The 18,566-nt window shown below is 46.2% G+C and overlaps 1 protein-coding gene across 3 annotated transcripts in view; it reads left to right on the forward strand.

Annotated features, from left to right (window-relative positions):
* The window catches only part of GTF2IRD1 (GTF2I repeat domain containing 1), a 168,854-nt gene that overhangs the window by 17,440 nt on the left and 132,848 nt on the right, over window positions 1-18,566 (forward strand). The window contains exon 1 of one of the 3 annotated variants that reach the window (XM_039507607.1): window positions 11,053-11,150. The exons of the other annotated variants lie outside the window; for them this stretch is intronic. The gene's annotated coding sequence lies outside the window, so the exon portion shown is untranslated. Of the gene's footprint in view, window positions 1-11,052; window positions 11,151-18,566 lie in introns of those variants that run through there. 3 annotated transcript variants of the gene reach the window in all.

Here is an 18,566-nt window from a genome sequence, read left to right on the forward strand (position 1 = left end):
GCCCCTGTTGTGTCTAGGAGGACAGGAGTTCTTCATAAATTAAGCCGTCTTCTCTGTATGGGAAAAGATCTAATCCATAGTGTCCTCAGCCCTACACCAGGGGTCTCTTTGCTCTTTCTAGCAACCATCTCCATGTTGCCATGCCCTTGTGAGTTTGTCACGGTACTTGGAGGTTTCTCATCAAGCCCTAGCTTCAGGAGTCCTGTGAATACGTGACAATCTTGGCTTGCTTTTGTTTTATTAAGTTTTCTAGTTTTGTGGTTGCAGAGAAAAGCTTGATAACGTGATGTGAGTGCCCCCTAAAGGCTCAGAAACCCCTATAAAAAGCAAATAAAAATCCAAAATTTATTGTTTGTTTTTTTTGTAAAATCTCAGGGTTTTTAAGCCTGCTCCTAAGATGTGACTCCAAACTGCATTTCGATCGCTTGGGGTTGGCAATGCTGCACCTGCTGGCCAGGCTGTTGTAACAAACCAGTCCCTTGGCTTGTAGGGTACAGCTAAACTGCAAGCAAAAAAAAAACAAACAAACAAAAAAAAAAAAACCAACCCTGTGGCTGTCTGCGAGTCTCTGAGCCCGGGTCTACAGATGCAGGCTCGTGCTTCCATGCTAAAACTGTCTGTGTAGACGTTCCCGCTTGGGCTCTGAGACCCACCCCCCTCACTGGGTTTCAGAGCCTCAGCGGGAACGTCCATACGGCTGTGTTTAGCACCCCAGCTCAAGCCCTACGTGCCCAAGTCTGTAGGTCCAAGTTATGAGACTTGCTGCCATGTGGGTGTTTTTTTACCTGCAGCTTGTGTAGACGTACTGGGCTAGCTTGAGTCTTCCTGCCTTGGGTACAGCAGCAGTGCACCTGCGGCAGTGCGAGCTACTCGCCCAAGTAATTACCCAGGGTAATTATCCAGCCCACGCTGAAACCCATGAGTCTCTGGCTTCACTGTTCTAGTACCCCAGCCAGCTGGATTAAAGCTCGCTTGGGTCCGTCTCCACTAGCCACAATCCCAGCCTGCGATCGCTGCGTAGGCATACCCATAGTGAGCAGCACCCAGAGGCTGTCTGCATACGCTGCTCCTATGAGGTAAGAGGAAATGAGTCTGGACCAAGCCGTGCTTCTGACGCTCTGTGGTCTCTCGAGAACTTACACACTGCCCATGGAGAAATGGCTGGCCACGTGGTGGCTCCTTGCTCCCTGCGGCACAGTCACATTAAATGCAGCTGAAATGACATGCAGCACCTTTGCCTCACGTAACCAATGGCTGTTGGTGCAACAGGGTTGTTGGTGCCATGGGGCTGTGGTACGATTGGTGCAAACTCACTAAAGGGGAGGGGAAGTGGTTTGCACAAGCCTGAATGGGAGCTGAGTTGTCCAGCAGACAATCTGTCCAGGAGCCTGTCTCCACGCTGTGAGAGAGCATGTGAAGCCCTGCACTGGGGGAGACTGGGCTGCTCTGGTGCTCTCTCCTGTTATTGGTTGGGCCCAGTTAAGCAGGCATGAATTGTATTTGGTTGACCCTGCTGCTGCCCCCTTTGCAGACCCCAGATGGAGCTGAAATCCAGCTCTGAGGGGTGACCACTTCACCCCAGGCATTGGCTAGACTTTGAGTTGGGGTTCCTACCCCTTCACCCTCTCCTCCTGTGCTGGAAACGAAGAGGGAGAAAAGCAAAAGGCAGCACGGGGTAGAGAGATCAGGCACAATGTCTGAGTCTGTTCAGGAAATCCGAATTCTGTGGCTCTGCCATCGAAAGGCAGAGTGAGTCTGCCCTCCTCCTCGGAAAGGCAGCAGACTGGGAAATGGCCCAGGAAAGTCATGTAGAGCAAGAAACAACCGTGACCTGCTGTAAAATAACAAGCAGGGATTGAAACACCTTTCAACTTTATGGGGCTTGTGAGATGCGAAATTCTGAGCCATTTCCCCGGGCCCCTCAAATGCATGTTGTGGCTACCCCAGCAATAGTTTTCCAACCCTAGGATTGTGTACAAGAGAGGGGAGATTTGAGAGCATTCCCTGGTCATAGGCAAACTGCCTGCTACCTTTCGGTGTTCCCTGCCGTCAGCCTCCTCACAGTCAGTGCTGTCCTTGAGGTTCTGATGTGCCAGGCAGCTACCCCAAGGATTAAGCGCTCTCTCGAAAATGTCTTTGTTTTCTGATGTTTGCTATTGTAATGTATGTATGATGCTGCTGCTTGTTTGAAAAACAGGCTCTTTATCTCTGTGGGAATTACACCTGCCTAAATATAGAGGTATCAATGGATACACGCACAAGGCACTTCACGATAAAAGCAGCCTTCGCTGCCATTGTAGTGATACAAAAATTTATTTTGCCTTAGCTGCCAGCTAGACTGGAGATCTCCTCTGCTCCATGCTTTGGAGTGTACAAATACCTGGTCCTCAAGGGCTCTTTGAAAGCAGATGGGGAGGCTCTATTATCTCAGTGCAGTTAAGATGGTTTTTATTTTTTGTTTCCCCCACAAGATTGTTGTTGTTACGACTAGTCAATATTTTGTTACCAGTTGATTTTATGATTATTTTTTTTCCCCATGAGTTTGGTGACCTTCCGGGCACACTGCAGAAGACCTTGTTTGATAGGATTTTTGGCGAGTGCTGAGGATACGCATCCCGTAACAATGAAGGGGAGGAGAGGAGTGTATTTGTACTCAAAGAAATACAATCCCAGCAACATTCATCAGTGATGTGTTAGGGCACCTAGAACCCTGGCTAGGTATCTATTTTAAATCTCAATAAATAAATAGAAAATAAATAACCTGATGATCTTAGATCCTTTGGGTGGTCATTGTTTTGATGTGGTAGCAGGACAGTTTTTCCAAAGAACTCGGACCCAGATCTTCAAAGGTATTTAGGTTCCTAACTGCCACCGAAATCCAATGGGAGTTAGGAGTCTACGTCCCTTTGAGGATCTGGGATTCAGCTCCCATTTAGACATAAGTGTCAGGTTTTCCAAACACCCACCATTCAGCAGCTCCCTCTGGGAACTCAGGGTATGTCTACACTGCCGGACCCACGCTTGTACTCTCTGTGCTTGAGTGTCCACACTGCATCCTGCGTCCATGCGCCACCAGGCAGACCTTCTGACTTGGGTCTGCAGCTTGACCTGCATCCACTCCGCAGAATGACAGGGCTTGCACCCTCTTCACCGTGGGACTTGAACTCTGACCCATCCCCCTAGCAGGGTCATACAAGGCAGGTCCTGAGTGCTTGCTGATCTTAGGCAGGTTTGCGTGTGGACATACGGAAGAGGCTCATACCTGAGTCAGAGCCCATGCTTCATGTGCAGAGTAGACACAATCTTATGGGGCAGATTCTCAAAAGAGCTCTGCACCCAATGTTTTGTATGTTCATCACTGGGAGATCTTTTGAAAATCTAACCCAGTGGTTCTCAACCTGTGGCCCCATCAGCATATTGCTGCGGCCCATGTGACATCCACAGGGCCAAACGGGTAGTGTATCTATTGTGTGGATGCAGCCCATGTAACAGAGAGAGTTGCATATGCGTCCCACAATGGTAAATACTGTATATCCTGTCTTTTGTCAGACGAAAAAAAATTTCCCTGAAGCCTAAGCCTAACTCTCCCACCCCCATTTACATTAGTTCTTATGGGGAAATTGGATTCGCATAACATTGTTTCGCTTCAAGTCGCATTTTTCGGGAACATAGCTACAGCGTTAAGCGAGGAGTTACTGTAGGTTGAAAACCACTAGGGTGACCAGATGTTCTGATTTTTATAGGGACAGTCCTGATTTTTGGGTCTTTCCCATATAGGCTCCTATTACCCACCCACCCCAGTTCCGATTTTTCACACTTGCTCTCTGGTCACCCTAAGAACCGCTGACCCAGCCCCATTTGTAGCCTTTTTTCACAATTCTGGCCATAATGGCTCCAGCCGTCCTCTCCTTTTTAAACTCCATCCCTTTTCCTTTGCCATCAGGGAAACTGCTTTCACTGGTTTACCCTGCTGCAGTTCTGTATTTGCCGCCCTACCGTGGAGCAAAGCCCAGTTATTTTGCTAGGCAGGAAACACTGTGCTTGTGTAGCCAGTTATTCGAGCAGCCATGCGAGTGTCCATCAGCAATTGGAGGGAGTCGTTTAAGGACGTTAAAAGACGCAGCGGGGGGCGGGGGAGATTAGAGGAACAGGAAAGAAAATATCTACCGGATGGCGGGCACAGAGAGCGGGGGTTGGGTGTGGAAAGGGGGTGGGAAGCTCCCCTCCCGAAGATCTTGCTGCTGGGAGGAGTGGGGTGGGGGCGTCTGGTTCATGAGCACAGAAGTGAGCATGAGCGGAAACAAAGAACATGCTTGCCTGGCTCCCTGCTTCCCCTGTAGCTAATCAGTAATGACTGTATCTCATTCAGAAGGGAATGGCAAGACGTATGGAGACTTTGAATGACAAATGTGTGGACTGTCTGAAGTTCCCTGCCTGTTCCTAGGCGGTAAATTTGTAGCTATATCTCTGAAAAGCCAAACAGCAAATGCAGTTCTTCTTGAACTGCAGTGTGTTGTGGGTGGGTCCTCCCCCCCCCCCACGCACTAACCTCCTCTTAGCTAGCGATGTTCCAAAAAGCATTTAAGGCCAGAACGTTCACTCTGGGTATTGATTTTTCTGTCTGGCTTGAATTTGTTGCCCTCGCTCTTCTGCGTGTGTTTGAAAAGGGAATGGGGAGGACTAGACTTTAATGGGTGCTTCTGTATGAGCTGAGTGTTGCTGGCCTGTGTGTGGTGCTGTCCGGAGCTGTGGCTTATTGAGAGTGAGTTGTTGGAGCCAGATGCACAAAAAAGCTCAGGGTTAGATATTCCAAGGCTCAGCACCCATAACGGTGGCTAAACTTTTTTCCAAAATGCTCAGCAGCAGCTACCATTGTGACTCCTATGGCCGGATTTTCAGAAGAACTGGTCACCCAATTTGGTGAGGTTTTTTTTTTTAACCCTGCCACTTACTTTGGTACCTAAATGGGAATGGAGATGGCTTGAAAATCAGGCCCTACATGTGCTTAATTCTTAGTATGGTGTTGTCAGCAACTGATACCTGTAGGGGGCAGAGAGAATGGAGGAGGACTGGTCACTGGGGCAGCTTGTGTTTTAGGTGTTGATACTTGCGATGTGCAATAGTGTCCTGTTGTCTCTGCTGCAGAGGGAAGGGGAAGCCAAAACTCATTTTGTAAGAGCAGAAAAAATAGGACCATGGAGATCTCTATCTCTCATCTCCCCACCCCCCGAGATAGATAAGGGGAATGTAACGGAATGAAATTAAACCAAGGAAAATTTAGTCTGAATATCAGGGAAGAACTACTCACAATGACCTCTCTTGGATTGCAGTGGTCCTCCAAGAAAAGTGATAGAGGTCCTATCACTTGGGTCATTTAAAATTGGGCTGCAGGTAACAATCCTTCACTAGCAGGGGGATCTTATGCATCTATCCCATCAGTCCCTAGAGCACCTGTTGCATTAATAATTAGCAGGGTCCTGCTCTCATATCTGTGAGAATATATTTTTAGTCATAAGTCCTAATCACTGTATTTTGGACTCAATTCAATTCCAGATCTCTGCTTGGGTGCCTGTCCTCTGCCACTATGGAGAGCCTTGGTCTGATCCTTCCCAGGGCAGGGACCCTCCCAACGAAGCACTGACCTGAAAAATACGGAGCTCACACCTGCATGGCTTAGGCTACGTGTTTAAAGGTGCTTTGGTTGTAATTTGGGTTTGGGGCTGCTGCCTTATCTCCCCATCTCCATCTTTCCAAGGTCAGGTTGTTTTACACAAGAACGGCCAGACTGGGTCAGACCAAAGGTCCATCAAGCCCAGTATCCTGTCTGCCGACAATGGCCAATGCCTGGTGCTTCAGAGGAAATTAACAGAACAGGTAACGATCTAGTGAGCCATCATCCGCGATCACCCATTCCCAGCTTCTGGCAAACAGAGGCTAGGGACACCATCCCTGCCCAGCCTGGCGAATAGCCATGGATGGACCAGGTCAGGTTGTTAAAACTTAGACTAACAAATGCCAGAGATGCAAACAATGAAGTGATGATGCACAAATGCCAGCCCCCATGGGCCATGTGGGTTTTCACCGAAGGCAGATAATAGCAGGACAGCTAGTGGGCTGCCTTGCCTGCTCCGGAGGTTTCTAAAGAGGACAAGGTGTTGCAGCTGAGTAGATGAAATAAATGACTCTTTAAATATTTACTTTTACATTATAAAGTAGCTTTGTGTTTACCCACTTTGAGGCTCTGTGTTGTGTGTGAAGAGCTTAGCAAAGAGCTCTCTAGCTTCCTTTAGAATGACTCCCTGAGGCTCCCGCTGCTGTATCTTGGGCTTGAAAGCAGATTGGCAACCTCACTGATGGGTGACTCGCTCAGATTACCTAATTGCTTGCAGCCCATTTAAAGGGAGCTGATTAAGAAATTAATTCACAATCTTAGGCTAGGTAGATCCAGATTTGAATGCTTTGATCACAGTGGAATAGGAAGGGATACAGGCAAACGTCACTTTCCATCCATCTGTCGGAAGCAAAGGGTAATTAAGGTGCTTCTGATGGTCAGATCAAGACTCTAGTGTTCAGTTTTACATAGAGGCAGATATATTTACATTTGGGTTATCCCTTTTGGACTGGATTCCCTCTAGAAGTGGATTGGAGACACCTTCAGTTCTAGTTCAGGTGAGCCCTTACCGAAAGATATAACCTGCCACAGTTAGCCTTGGGGTTAACAACCTAATCTCTGTTCTCCCCTCCATGGCAGCTGTGATTCTTGCCCAAGGTTCAAATCTGATCAGACACCGGTGGTGGAGGACATTCTTGGTTCAGGAATGCCTTCTCTGATGATATTTTCCAGGTCCTCTTCATTGTGTTAGAGCCTTCAGCTCATTGAATCTAACCTAATCTGTCTAATTCCATGCTCCTCGCACAGCGGCTGAGTGCCTAACAAAATTTTCATTGCCACAACATAAAGGCCCAAATGTTTGTGCCCTTATAAGTCCTGTAGAATTTGATAGAAAGAGAGAACCTGACTATAGAGCTTTGTACTATCCTGCAGATTTAACAGAGTTACAGCCATGCTCTAGAATTCTACTAAGGATCTTAAAACCCTATGGAAAGGATCTCTATTTTCTATAAATTCTGTAGGTTTTTGGAATAATTTATATGGAGCCATATCCAGATTTCTCTAGAACGCTACCAGTTTAATCTCTCTCTAAGATTCTGTAGAACTTTCCCATAGGGCTGCTCGTGAATGGCCAGAGCCTTGTTTTCTCTGGGACTATTATTTGTATTAGAAAAATCCCTCTGTGTACAGAGGGACTTACTGAGACTAGACCCCCGTTGTGCTAGATGCTGCACAGATGCATAATAAGAGTGTCAAGGAGCGTACAATCTAAATAGAGGAGACCGAGAACGGGGAAACAGAGGCACTGGGAGGTGAAGTGAGTTGACCGGGATCACCCAGCAGGTTGGTGGCAGAGCCAGGAATAAAACCCTGGTCTCTGGAGTCCCACTCCAGTACCCTGTCAGAGAATGCTGCCGGTGAATGCAGCATGTGTGTGTGCACATGCACACACAGTACAAATTGAGTATCCCCTCGTTCTGTGATTTGTCTTTATTGTTACCTTTGACAAAACTCAGCCTAAGCTTGATCGAAAATATCATTTACAAGTCTGTCATTTATGTCAAATGTTCACTGTCTTGGGTTGTTTTTTTTTTTTAAACCCTGCTGCTTCTGCTGACAAGAATGAGGTAGTTCTGCACAAACAAGCTGTAGACATCCAGCAAATTCAGAATGAAGACTAGTATCAGAGGGGTAGAATGAAGACTAACGCAAGAAGAAACCCAAACATTAGAAAAGATGGAAATGCACAATGCAGGCCACCACAAACAATAAGACAGGTCCGTTGCAAACAGTGTGATCTCAGCAGCGACCATGAACACTCGAATGTCTGCTCTTAATCTCAGCAGTTGAGCAAACACCAGTCTTTGGTGCACTGGGATTCTGTGGGTTGAAAGGCGCTATATGCTCAGCGATCGCATTCTACCCCAATATTGGTTTTGTGCCGTTGTGTTAAAAAGGAAGTAAAATGGGCATACTCCTGGTTTTTGGGGGTGGGGGCAGTAAATGGAAAAAACAATCAGGCTTTCTTTTTCTTTTCTGCTTATGGGTACAAAAATAATAAGGCGAAATGTTTGAAAGGCCTGCCTCCCTTGGCCATGCAATATGTGTCAGGAATGTTTGCACTTGCCTTTTTGCATCTGCAGTCACAAGCGAATTGCGGGTGCAGATCAGGTAGTTAGAGATCCAAGTACTCTGGTTTGCATGTTGCTCATTCAGTGTATCTGTACCACATAGGGTGGGGAGGCCTCAGATTGAAAGGTTACCTGCTGATCTAAGACGCCCATTTCTTTTCCCTTTTTTCGCTTTTTGGAAATAACAAAGTAACAGTAAAACAGTGAAAACAAGAGTCCTGGTAGTGTGACAATACAATGAATGGAGGGTCCAAATCTGAATAGTTTACTAGCAACACAGCTTGGTGATTATTTTAACTGAATTTTGATCAGTCATTGAATGCTCTGTTATTTACATCTCTTAGTAGAGGAGGCAATGTCAGTTTCTTTTGTTTAACATGGCAAGCACATATGTGTAAAATACCCTGTCTAATAGAATTTTTCAGCACTAGGTCTCAAAGCACTTCACAAAGGAGGTTAGTACCATTATCCCTATTTTAGGATGGGGAAATAGGCATAGAGAAGCAAAGCGCCTTACCCAAGGTCACCGAGCAGTCCAGCAACAGAGCTGGGAAGAGAACGCAGGTCTCCTGAGTCCCAGTCCAGTGCTCTGTCCACTCAGCCACACTGCTTCTCTTTAATCGCAGTCTGTTTCTCTGAGATGGTGACATACTGTAATCTTTTCAGGTTAGCAGCAGTCTCATTTCTCAAGCATCCCTGGGAGATGTAGGCAAGAAATAACTGATAAGGAATTGGATCATTACTCTGTTCTTTCTATTTTGCATTTACCAAGAAACTAAGTTACTTGTAGTTCTTCATGCCTGGTTATTCACCATGGGGAGAGCCATTTATGTTATGGTTCGAGGCCCCATGTGTTAGGCATGTGCACGCACGCACACACAGAGTAAGAGACAGTCCCTGCCCCGAAGATCTTACAGTCTAAACACGTGACACAAACGGTGGGAGGAGAAACAGAGGCAAAGTGATGTGCCCAAGGTCACGCAGCAGGACAGCGACAGAGTCAGAAACAGAGCCTAGGACTCCTGCCTCCCAGTTCAGTGCCCTGTCCACTAGACCATGCTGCACCCCTATTTTCAGCATGCGCTGTTTAATATACAGTAGCGGGTACTAGTCTGCAATTGATCTGATCTCACTTTTCCCCCCTTAGGGAGATGCTGAATGTGAGATGCCATTTCTGTTTTCACTTTGTCAGAGCCTAAAACGCCTGATTAAAACTGTGCAGTTGCTGCCTTAAAAAGAAATGTGCCACAAGGCAGGTTTGCTTTGCAGGATTAAAAGCAAATAAATATTTATACAATATGCAAATCAGACTCGATAAGATATGCATATCATTGAGAATTTGAAGTGGTTTAGTTTTGGGTCCAAGATTAGGGTGTGTTTGCATAAGTCCATTATACAGTTTTAAAGTAATGTTTTGCTCCCAAAACAAAACCTAATCAGTTATTTGCTGCTTGAACTGCTCTGGTTTTAGGTTTCATGATTTACATACTCCCCCATATCTTGGAACAGTGACCTAGATGGATTGATTGGATGGAAAAAAGAAGCCACAGAGGGAGTAACACAGGCTGCATTTCTTATGTAAATGAGACATTGGTGCAGCTCCTAATATTCAGCGTGTTTACACTTAAGTGCAGCAGGCCTAGTGCTCAGGCTGCAGCCGAACAGTCTCTCCGAGCCTTGACGTGGCTCTTTCGGGCAGTCTGGGGGCCTGGCAGCCGAACCACTGTGTGTTCCAGCGCCCACCCCGCAGCCCCGAGTCCCCTTGGATCTCTCGGGCAGCAAGGGGGAAGGATAGCAGGACCCAGGCCCTTCCTCTCTCCCCTTGGGCCCTGGGCAGGACCTGGTGGAGAGACGAGTGGCTCAGTCCCTTTTGGCTGCTCCAGGTCAGCCTTCCCTGGGGTGCTTCCTGCCTTGCCTTTGGGGTATGGCCCCAGCCCACTGCTGACAGTCTTGGTAGTTCAGGACTTCAGCTGGGTGTGTGTGGGGGGAACACTTCCCTGCTCATGCTCAGAGTCCAGTTCCCCACTTCTTAATCAAGGGATCCCAGTCGAGTCTGACTCGCATTCCCTGTATTTCACCTGTGCAGTGTTTCTGCCTCCGTGGCTACAGTCCGTCTTTCTTCTTGCACTCCATGCATCCTCTGGCAGACCTCTCTTCTCTACAGGGAGCATGCCCAGCAGCTGCTGAGGGATGGGGCCTTCCTGGCCCAACAGTTTTCCACCACGCCTTGTACCTCAGTGTGGGGTCTGCAAACCCCATCTCACATGCTCAGAGCTAAGCATATGCTGTTGGATTGGAGTGCTCGGCACCATGCAAGACTAAACTCGTACCAAGGTTCCCAGTAGACTGCATGGAAACTTGAGCTCTTCCTCTTCTCCGGGTGCTGTGCTTGGCTTGGCTTCGGGCTTTGGGGCGAGTTGTTGTAGACCTTTATTGTCTGCCTCTGGGGCGTAGCCCTGGCAAAGCATGTTGCTTTTAAATGTGTCCTTTGCGTTACGGTTATGCTGGTGGCCATGCGTGGGAGGCATGGAGCTGTTCGGCTTTGTTTAATTGCTTTGAAAATCTTTTGGATAGAGGACTTCACGTGGGCTCGAAACAGTCACGGTTCAGTTCAATGAATAGCACTTACTATAACGTAGTGATGTCCCAGTATCACATACCTACTGTGCTGAGACCAGACGAATGTTAGAGAGACGATTAAACCATAGTAAAAACATTAAGTCGTGGTTTCTTTTTGTTTAGAGACCTCGTTATACGGCTCTATCTGGAAAGCACTTGATGATGATTGTTTATTTATTTATATTGCAGTAGTGCCCAGGAACTCCTGTCATGGACCAGGACCGTATTATGCTAGGTGCGGTACAAACACAGACCAAAAAGATTATCCCTGCCCTTAAGAGTTTGCGGTAAGTGCTGTCCTGAGTAGGGATGCTCTCCTGAACCGGGGCCTACGCTGCGACACTCATGGTGCTATTCAGAAAAATCCCTAAGAGGGTTGACTAGATGGAAGTGCAATCATGGTGCTGAGTGCAGCATTGCCAGCATTGTATTTCAAATATAAGGGACTCTTTTCTTAGCACCCCTATCCTATCTCACCTCCCTAGTAGTACTCACCTATGTTCCCTGTGATATTTCTTGCTGCTTTTTGCATCATTCAGCAACTCTTGATCTTGTTGTACAGAGAAGTAGTACAGGACAGGCACTTTTCTATTTAAATAAGGGACAGCCCTCGTAATACGGGATTGGTGGCAGCCCTAGCTGAGTGGATATAATTAAGGACCAGACTATACCACCCACACTTGTACCCTATTTTCCTATTGATTTCAGTATGAGAACTGGCCCACGACCAATGAGAATTAGGGGGTAAAAAGTCTGGCCTTAATTTGGGACCCGATTCTGCTATCCATGTTGACTTTGCCTGAATGAAGATTGCAGGATTGAGCCTTAAGAATTAAATGAGACTAGGTGAAGAGAGACGCGCTCATAGAATACTGTACTGCATCACACCCAATGCAGTGCAGTGGCTGGAGAACTGCATTGAGAGGGATATCAGCATGGAAAAGAAAGATGATGAGGCGGAAGGATGCAGGAAGGATGCTCGGGGGGCAGCAGCTGCAGAGAAAAAGGGACTTGTGCCAGTTGTATGAATGAATGGAGCAGGGCCTGGAAGAGGGGTGTAGAGAGAGGGTCTGTGTTACTTTTCTGTATACAGTTGAGAATTGTTTTCAGGGCGTCTCCAAGTCCCCTGACACTTCTCCAGTAACATACAAGCAACTTGCATCCTTTTTTTTTCTTTGTAAATGTAAAGTTTTAAGTCTTTTTAAACTAAACTCTGTCCTGATGAAACTAGAGATGCAATGCAGGTAGGGGCTGGTTGGAGGGATGGCCCCCCGCTTCAGTCTTTGCTTTTGAAGCAGTCTTGATTTTTTTTTATTTTTTTTTTGAAAGGAGGGACAGTTGTACTGGGGTTCCCAGAACATGGAATTAGAGGTGCATGCATAGCAGAGAAGAGGGATGAATGGCTGGGGAACGGACTCAATGATTTGTTTGGGGTTTTTTTCCCCAAAGGGAAGATGTACATATTTGTCTTCACCGGTGAAAGAAATTCTCCTTTTCATGCACTTGCTGCCCTTTATGTCATCCCTAAATCTATCCATTCATACTAGCAGTGTTCAGCTGGAGTAATCGGCAGAGGGGGATCTGGGCATCTTCTCTAGGAAATTTAAAAAAACCCCATGCCATCTGGTGCAATGCAAAGGCATAGGTTTGTGCCTCAGAAAACATCTTTATGAGCTGGGGATGACTCTGGAATCTCCAGAGAGTGGCTGAATTCCTTTAGGGGCAGAGAATTCCCCCCCCCCCCATCCCCTCAATCAGTTTGAACGGGATAAACAGAATTTTCCATCCAGGAGACCGTTGCTTCTCTCCCTGTGTTCCGCACACCCCCGGGGAACGGGGTATGTAGCCTAGCTTCAGTTAGAGCCACTCAGAAAATGAACATTTCATAGAATCCCAGAAATGGAGGGCTGGAAGACTTCCGTGTCCTCTAATCCATCCCCCTCCACGCTGATTAGAGGTTTCATTCTCCCTAGACCATCTCTGACTGGGTTTATCTAACTTGCTCTTAAACCTTCAATGCCAGGGATTCCAGAACCTCCTCAGGTAACCTATTCCAGTGCTTAATTATCCTTATGGTTAGAACGTTTTTCCTAATATCTAACCTGAATCTCCCTTGCTGCAAATGAAGTCGATTATTTCTTGTCCTACCCCTGGTGGTCACGGAGAACAGTTCATCACCGTCCTCTTAACAGTTTTCAAATTTGTAAAAGGTTGTTGTAATGACCCTCCTCGGCCTTCTCTTCTGTAGACTGCACGTGCCCACGTGGGTGGCTAGCCCATACTGAAGCCCGTGCCACCACGTGTGTGCTGCTATTGTTACTCACGCTGGCTAGACGAAAGCTCGCAGGGGTATGCCTACCTGTGCTGCAAACACACCTTCCCTGGCAGCGTAGACCTGGCCTGAGAGACAAGACTCCTGGGTTCTGTTCCCATTTCTGAGTTACTATGGGGCAAGTCAATTACTCTGTGCGTTGGTTTCCCCTTCTTTAAAACGAGGCTAGTCCTACCATACCCGCTGGCACAGGGGTTGGGAGGTTCAACCCATTAGTATCTGTAGGGAGAGGCCTGAGAGATCCTGGGCAGGAAGGTGCTATGCAAGGTAAGTGCTAAGCCATAGCATTATTTCATTATTTTGTTATGAACTGATAAAACCCCACTGCTGAACAACACTGTACAATGTCAGGCAGTGTCAGAGCTAGTGCTTCTTTGAAACACTCTAAGCTCTGACTAGCAACAATGTTTTTTCCCCCCTCTGCTGGTCCCTTAGCTACTGTATTATGATTTCCCAGTAACATTGAGATCTGATACAGCTTCTTCATTCGTAATGCTAGTCACGCTGCAACATGCAAAATACCTTTCCCTTTTTCTCTAATAGCTTTTGATTGAGTTTTGGATGCAGTTTATAAACCAGTTACTGGTGATTATTTTCTGCCAATTCTACCGAGAAACCTATTTTAAACTGTCCAGTGCAGCTGTCTGATGTCATTTCAGGGTGCAAAAGGATGAGGGCGGAACATGCCAGGCTCTGTGGCCTTGGGACACCTGGAAACCAACCTGCTTTGATTTGGATCAGGCACAAAAGCATTTCTACTCACCAGACTTGTTTTTTAGCGAGCCGATATTACAGATGTAGCCATCCCTTGTGTGGCTTTTTTGGGGGGTGGAGGGATGGGGTGGGTGATGGATGTATCTCTTTTCCTTTCATCTGGGTGAAAAAGCTTTGTCTATAATTGTCAGTGAGAGTTCTCCATGCCTGAGGAACAGATTCTTAAATTATGTGATGTAGGAGTAATTATTTACCTGTAGGGCTCCTGAACACGAGAGACATAGACCCCCTTTTAATTTAAAGAAGTGTGTGTGTAATAGAAAAATGCAGTTAGGATCTCCTCCCTAACTGCGCAGAAAACAACAAGCTTTTTATGTTGGCTATTCTGGTACTAGAAAAGCAGGCTAGAATAAAGATTTACAGTGTTTGGGAGATTAAAGGCCCTTGTTACATTGTTCAAATACCACGAGATTAGTTTCCAAGGAGACAGATACCAGTTGTCATAGGCACCAGGGGGCCAGGAATTAGGATTGCGATTTTTTTATCCTGATCACGCAAACAGTAGCTGAACGCTGTTAAAACTCTGGCTTTAAATAACATGAGTATTAGCTTACATACCAAGAAACCAAACTCTGGAAATGGTCTCTTTTTTTCCCCTCCCACCCCCCTGGTTTCTTTTTGAGGAGTCTTGGCTTGAACTGTGCTCCACAAATGTAGTAAATCAACATTTAAAAAATAAAAATAGCCCCCTTTCCCCATGCCACTGAGAGTGTTAATTTCCCGTTTTGGTCCCTGTTGCCGGAAGAGTCACTCACCTTGCTTTCTCGGTGAGGCTTCCTTTTCCCTCCTGCCTTGGTAAATTAAGAAATACAGCTCCATTTCAGAGCTAAAACACTCCTGATCCCCCTGACCTGCTTGCCCTTGCTCTGTGAACATGAAGTTACATAAATAGCAGAGAGGTCACCCCTGGGGCATTTTCATTTTGTTCATCAGTATGGGGGATGTGGGCTGGCAAAGAACTTGAGTTTCAAAACTGCACCCCACCTCTGAGCCATTAGCCAGCATCTGGCTGTAGCGCAGCAGAGTGGAGGCTTTTATTTTTCAAGCCCTGCAAAGCCCTTTGACTGATGCAGACGCTTGATACATTTTAATGTGGGACTTTATCCCAAAGGGGAAATAAACCAGAACAAGAGTTGTCAATCTCGTCTATGACCTCCCATGTAGGCAGGATCTATCTAGGAACTCCTTCCTATTCAGAAATATGAGAAGGGCAGAGGGGTGCTCACCTCCAATTTGAGAACCCCTGAACCAGAAGCATTTGGTCCCAATCCCATAAGGTGCTGGACAACAGCTCAATCCTGACTTGAGTGGGAGTTGAAGGCATTCCATTTTGCAAGCAGTTTCCAGCAGGATCAACCCTGGTTGTACTTACAACCAGTTTTTGTGTAACAGTTGGTGAAAAATAAGCGCTGTTGTTGGCCCTGGTAAAATATGGCGCCTGTGAGTTTTACTTAGGGGAGGAATTGTTATTTCCAAGTACAGTAGAAGGGTCTTTGTACTCCTGTTAAATACATTATATTACAAACTGTACATGAGGGATATGATTTTCTGCATCACGAATACGGATGCACATTTCTCTGTAACGCACAACACAATGGATCAAATTCTGCTTTCATTTACACCAATGTTAATCCGTGACATTTAGCTAAAGCCAGTGGGGGTATTTGGGGATAATGCATGTGCAGAATTTGGCACTATATTTCTCAAAAAAAATCTTTGTTTGAAAATTCCTCTTTTGGGAGCACATGGCTAACCAAAGCTTATCCCAGATGCCATGCAATGAGCTGTTCGATCTGTCTGTGTTTCTGTTGCTGGTCTGTCTAGTTGTGCCTACACAAAACTGAAATACCTACCACTGTTGGTACCCCCGAAAGAGTCCTGTGACTTCTGAAGGTAACTTTTTTTCTTTTTCTTTTTTGTGGTAGGTAATCATCTCTTGAGATAGCTAGTGATAAATGTTCTTGATTTGTGATCAGAATGGTACAGGGAAAGGCAGCAAACCACAGGGAGATCGGATTAGTCACTTAACGCACTCTACTAATTTTAGTCTTCTGGACCCTTGGGTTCTGAGAAGAGCGATTTGAGTCCTTTCATCGCTCCCTACTGCCAGAACTATTTTTTTTTTTTTATTGCTCCCATGGTGGAGGGAACTGTAATACTGGACTTTGGTATTGCTGGCAATCTCTGTTACTAGGAAATGTGAAATGCCGTATTGTTTCCACCCCTCTGGGAATGACCGCAGAAACGTATCCTCATTCGTATGATTAAATCGTATGGTTTATAGATTCATTTTCCCCCTCCCTGGGGTGCATATAGGGTGGGTTAGAAGTGTAGGTGTCGGAAGAGGGAGCTTCACCACTATTGAACTTCAAGGTCTGTGTTTTTATGATCTGAAACCTCCAAGTTGCCAAAGGGAGGCAAAAGTCTGGGGATTTTTTCCTTTGAAATAAAAGGCTTGTGTGAATTCCCCGGGTCTGCCAAAAATAAAACCAGGACTCTCCTGCTGCAGAGCGTCTGCCTGTGGATTTTGATGAGGTGGTGGAGCTGTGGGGTGAGAGTAGCCCCAAAGAACCTCTTGAGCAGCACATATCGCAGGTGAATGAATCACATCACCTCCTTTGGTGAGAGCTGCAGCAGGGAAGGAGGCCAGGCACTTGCGTAAGGAGTGGAGAGCTCTTGGAATGAAAGTTGACTCATGAGAGCCAGCCCTCTGTCTGTCTGTCTGGCGCTTAGCTGAGGCAGAATGATCCATTGTAAGACTGAGTCCTTCTCAGTGCTTCAGGGCTCCAGCTGGTGAGCTGAAGGGGTATTCTCCCCCCCGGCCAGGTGAAACGCCAGCAGGATTTGTGTTTGGTACAAAACCCTTATCTCTGTTAAACCTTATTATGATCCAGATCGTGGGGGAGGCAAGGATTGTGCGTGCAATACTAAGTAGGAGCAATCGTACCACTGGCTCAGAGGTGGCACCCTGTCAATAGGTGGTTTCTGGGCAGGATATTGGTCAAAGCTCACGCCTATGCTGGGATTTGCTTTTATACAGGAATGTACTTACAGCACTTTACAGCAGGATTGTACGTACAGATATAAAATGCCATTCTGCTGTTTATCTCGGCCATGCGGTCCCGTGGATAGTGGCAGGCCTGGGAACTGGAAGACCTGGTTTCTGTTCCTTGCTCTGCCACTGACCTGCTGTGTGTGACACTTTACTTCTTTCTCTTTGCACCTTGTTTATCTAGATTGTAATGTTTCTGGGGCCAGGAAGTGTCACTGACTGTATATATACACAGAACCTAGCTCAGTGGGGTTCCATTAGAGCCTCTTGGCATGGTCACAATGCAAATAATAAGTCTCTTGTTTCCTTCTCAGAAATACTTACCTTTTATATGTCTGAATTGGAGCTACACAGAGCCTCCTGTTCTGGCCACTGGTGTGAGTCAGAAGAATGGCTCTACTTCTCCCTACAGAATCCTATAGTCCAACACCTGGTGACACACAACTTTAAACATTACAGTATCCCTGTGTGTGTTGTGAAGCGGGGTGACGATGACATCAGTATGTATTGATTGAACACACAGAACTGATTGGCCTGTTTCATTTCATTTAATGTTTTAGTCCTTGAGACAGATATTGTAAGTTCAAATGAAAGATTGTAAACGCATTTGATTTTTATCTGTCATGACGGGACTCCCACAGAAGCCAGTCAGCATGGCTACCTCTGCTAGCTGCGGTAGTTAGTATTATTAATAATACTATCACCTAGCAGGGCCTCATTGTGCCAGCTATCTGCAGGCACATAATAACAGTCCCTGCCTCAAGAGGCAACACAGACAAACAGGAATGAGAGAGGCAATGTGACATGCCCAAGGTCACCCAGCCAATCAGTGTCAGAGCCAGGACTAGAACCTAGGTCTCCTAACTCCCAGTCCAGTGCAATATCTTGGGAGCCATGTTGCTTCTCACTGTGGATTGATGGGAAGTGCTCCCTTCTCTCCCGGATTCTACTCCCTGGGGAAGGCAGGGGCGATCAGGACTCCAGGCTGGGTCTCCAGCGTGGTGTTACTCCTCACTGCTGTGAGGCTGCCATAAAGATCCACTCCTGTCATTTTGAAGCAAACTCTTAAAAACAATTGCACCATAATTCAGAATGGTTTTTAAAAAGTAAAAATGTTTGTTTCTTCCTGTGAGCAGTCATTATTTTAATTTTATGTTTTCTACTGGCGGTGTAACATGGAAACAGTGTAGTATTGGGCGAATGCAGCACCTGCTATGTTTTGTGCGATTGTGATAACTCTGGGCAAAGGGTTATAATCTTCTGTGTAACATGCAACCCAAATGGCCTGCAAACATTTATGGTAGTTCATGATAACCATCTTTTTAAACCCTCCCTCACTACATACATAAATAGGGGCCCAATTTTCAAACTAATCCCAGCCAACAAGAAAGCTCAGCTCCCATTTCTAGGCACCAAAATAAATGTCTGGATTTTCAACTTTTATTTTAAAAAAACAAAAACAAAAACAAAAACCTGGCCACAAGGGCCTCGATGGAGCTGCTGGGTGCTGCATATTTTTGAAATCTGCCCCTTATATAGGCGCTT

Source organism: Mauremys reevesii, linkage group 20 (assembly GCF_016161935.1).
Source record: "Mauremys reevesii isolate NIE-2019 linkage group 20, ASM1616193v1, whole genome shotgun sequence".
Taxonomy (NCBI): Eukaryota; Metazoa; Chordata; order Testudines; family Geoemydidae; genus Mauremys; species Mauremys reevesii.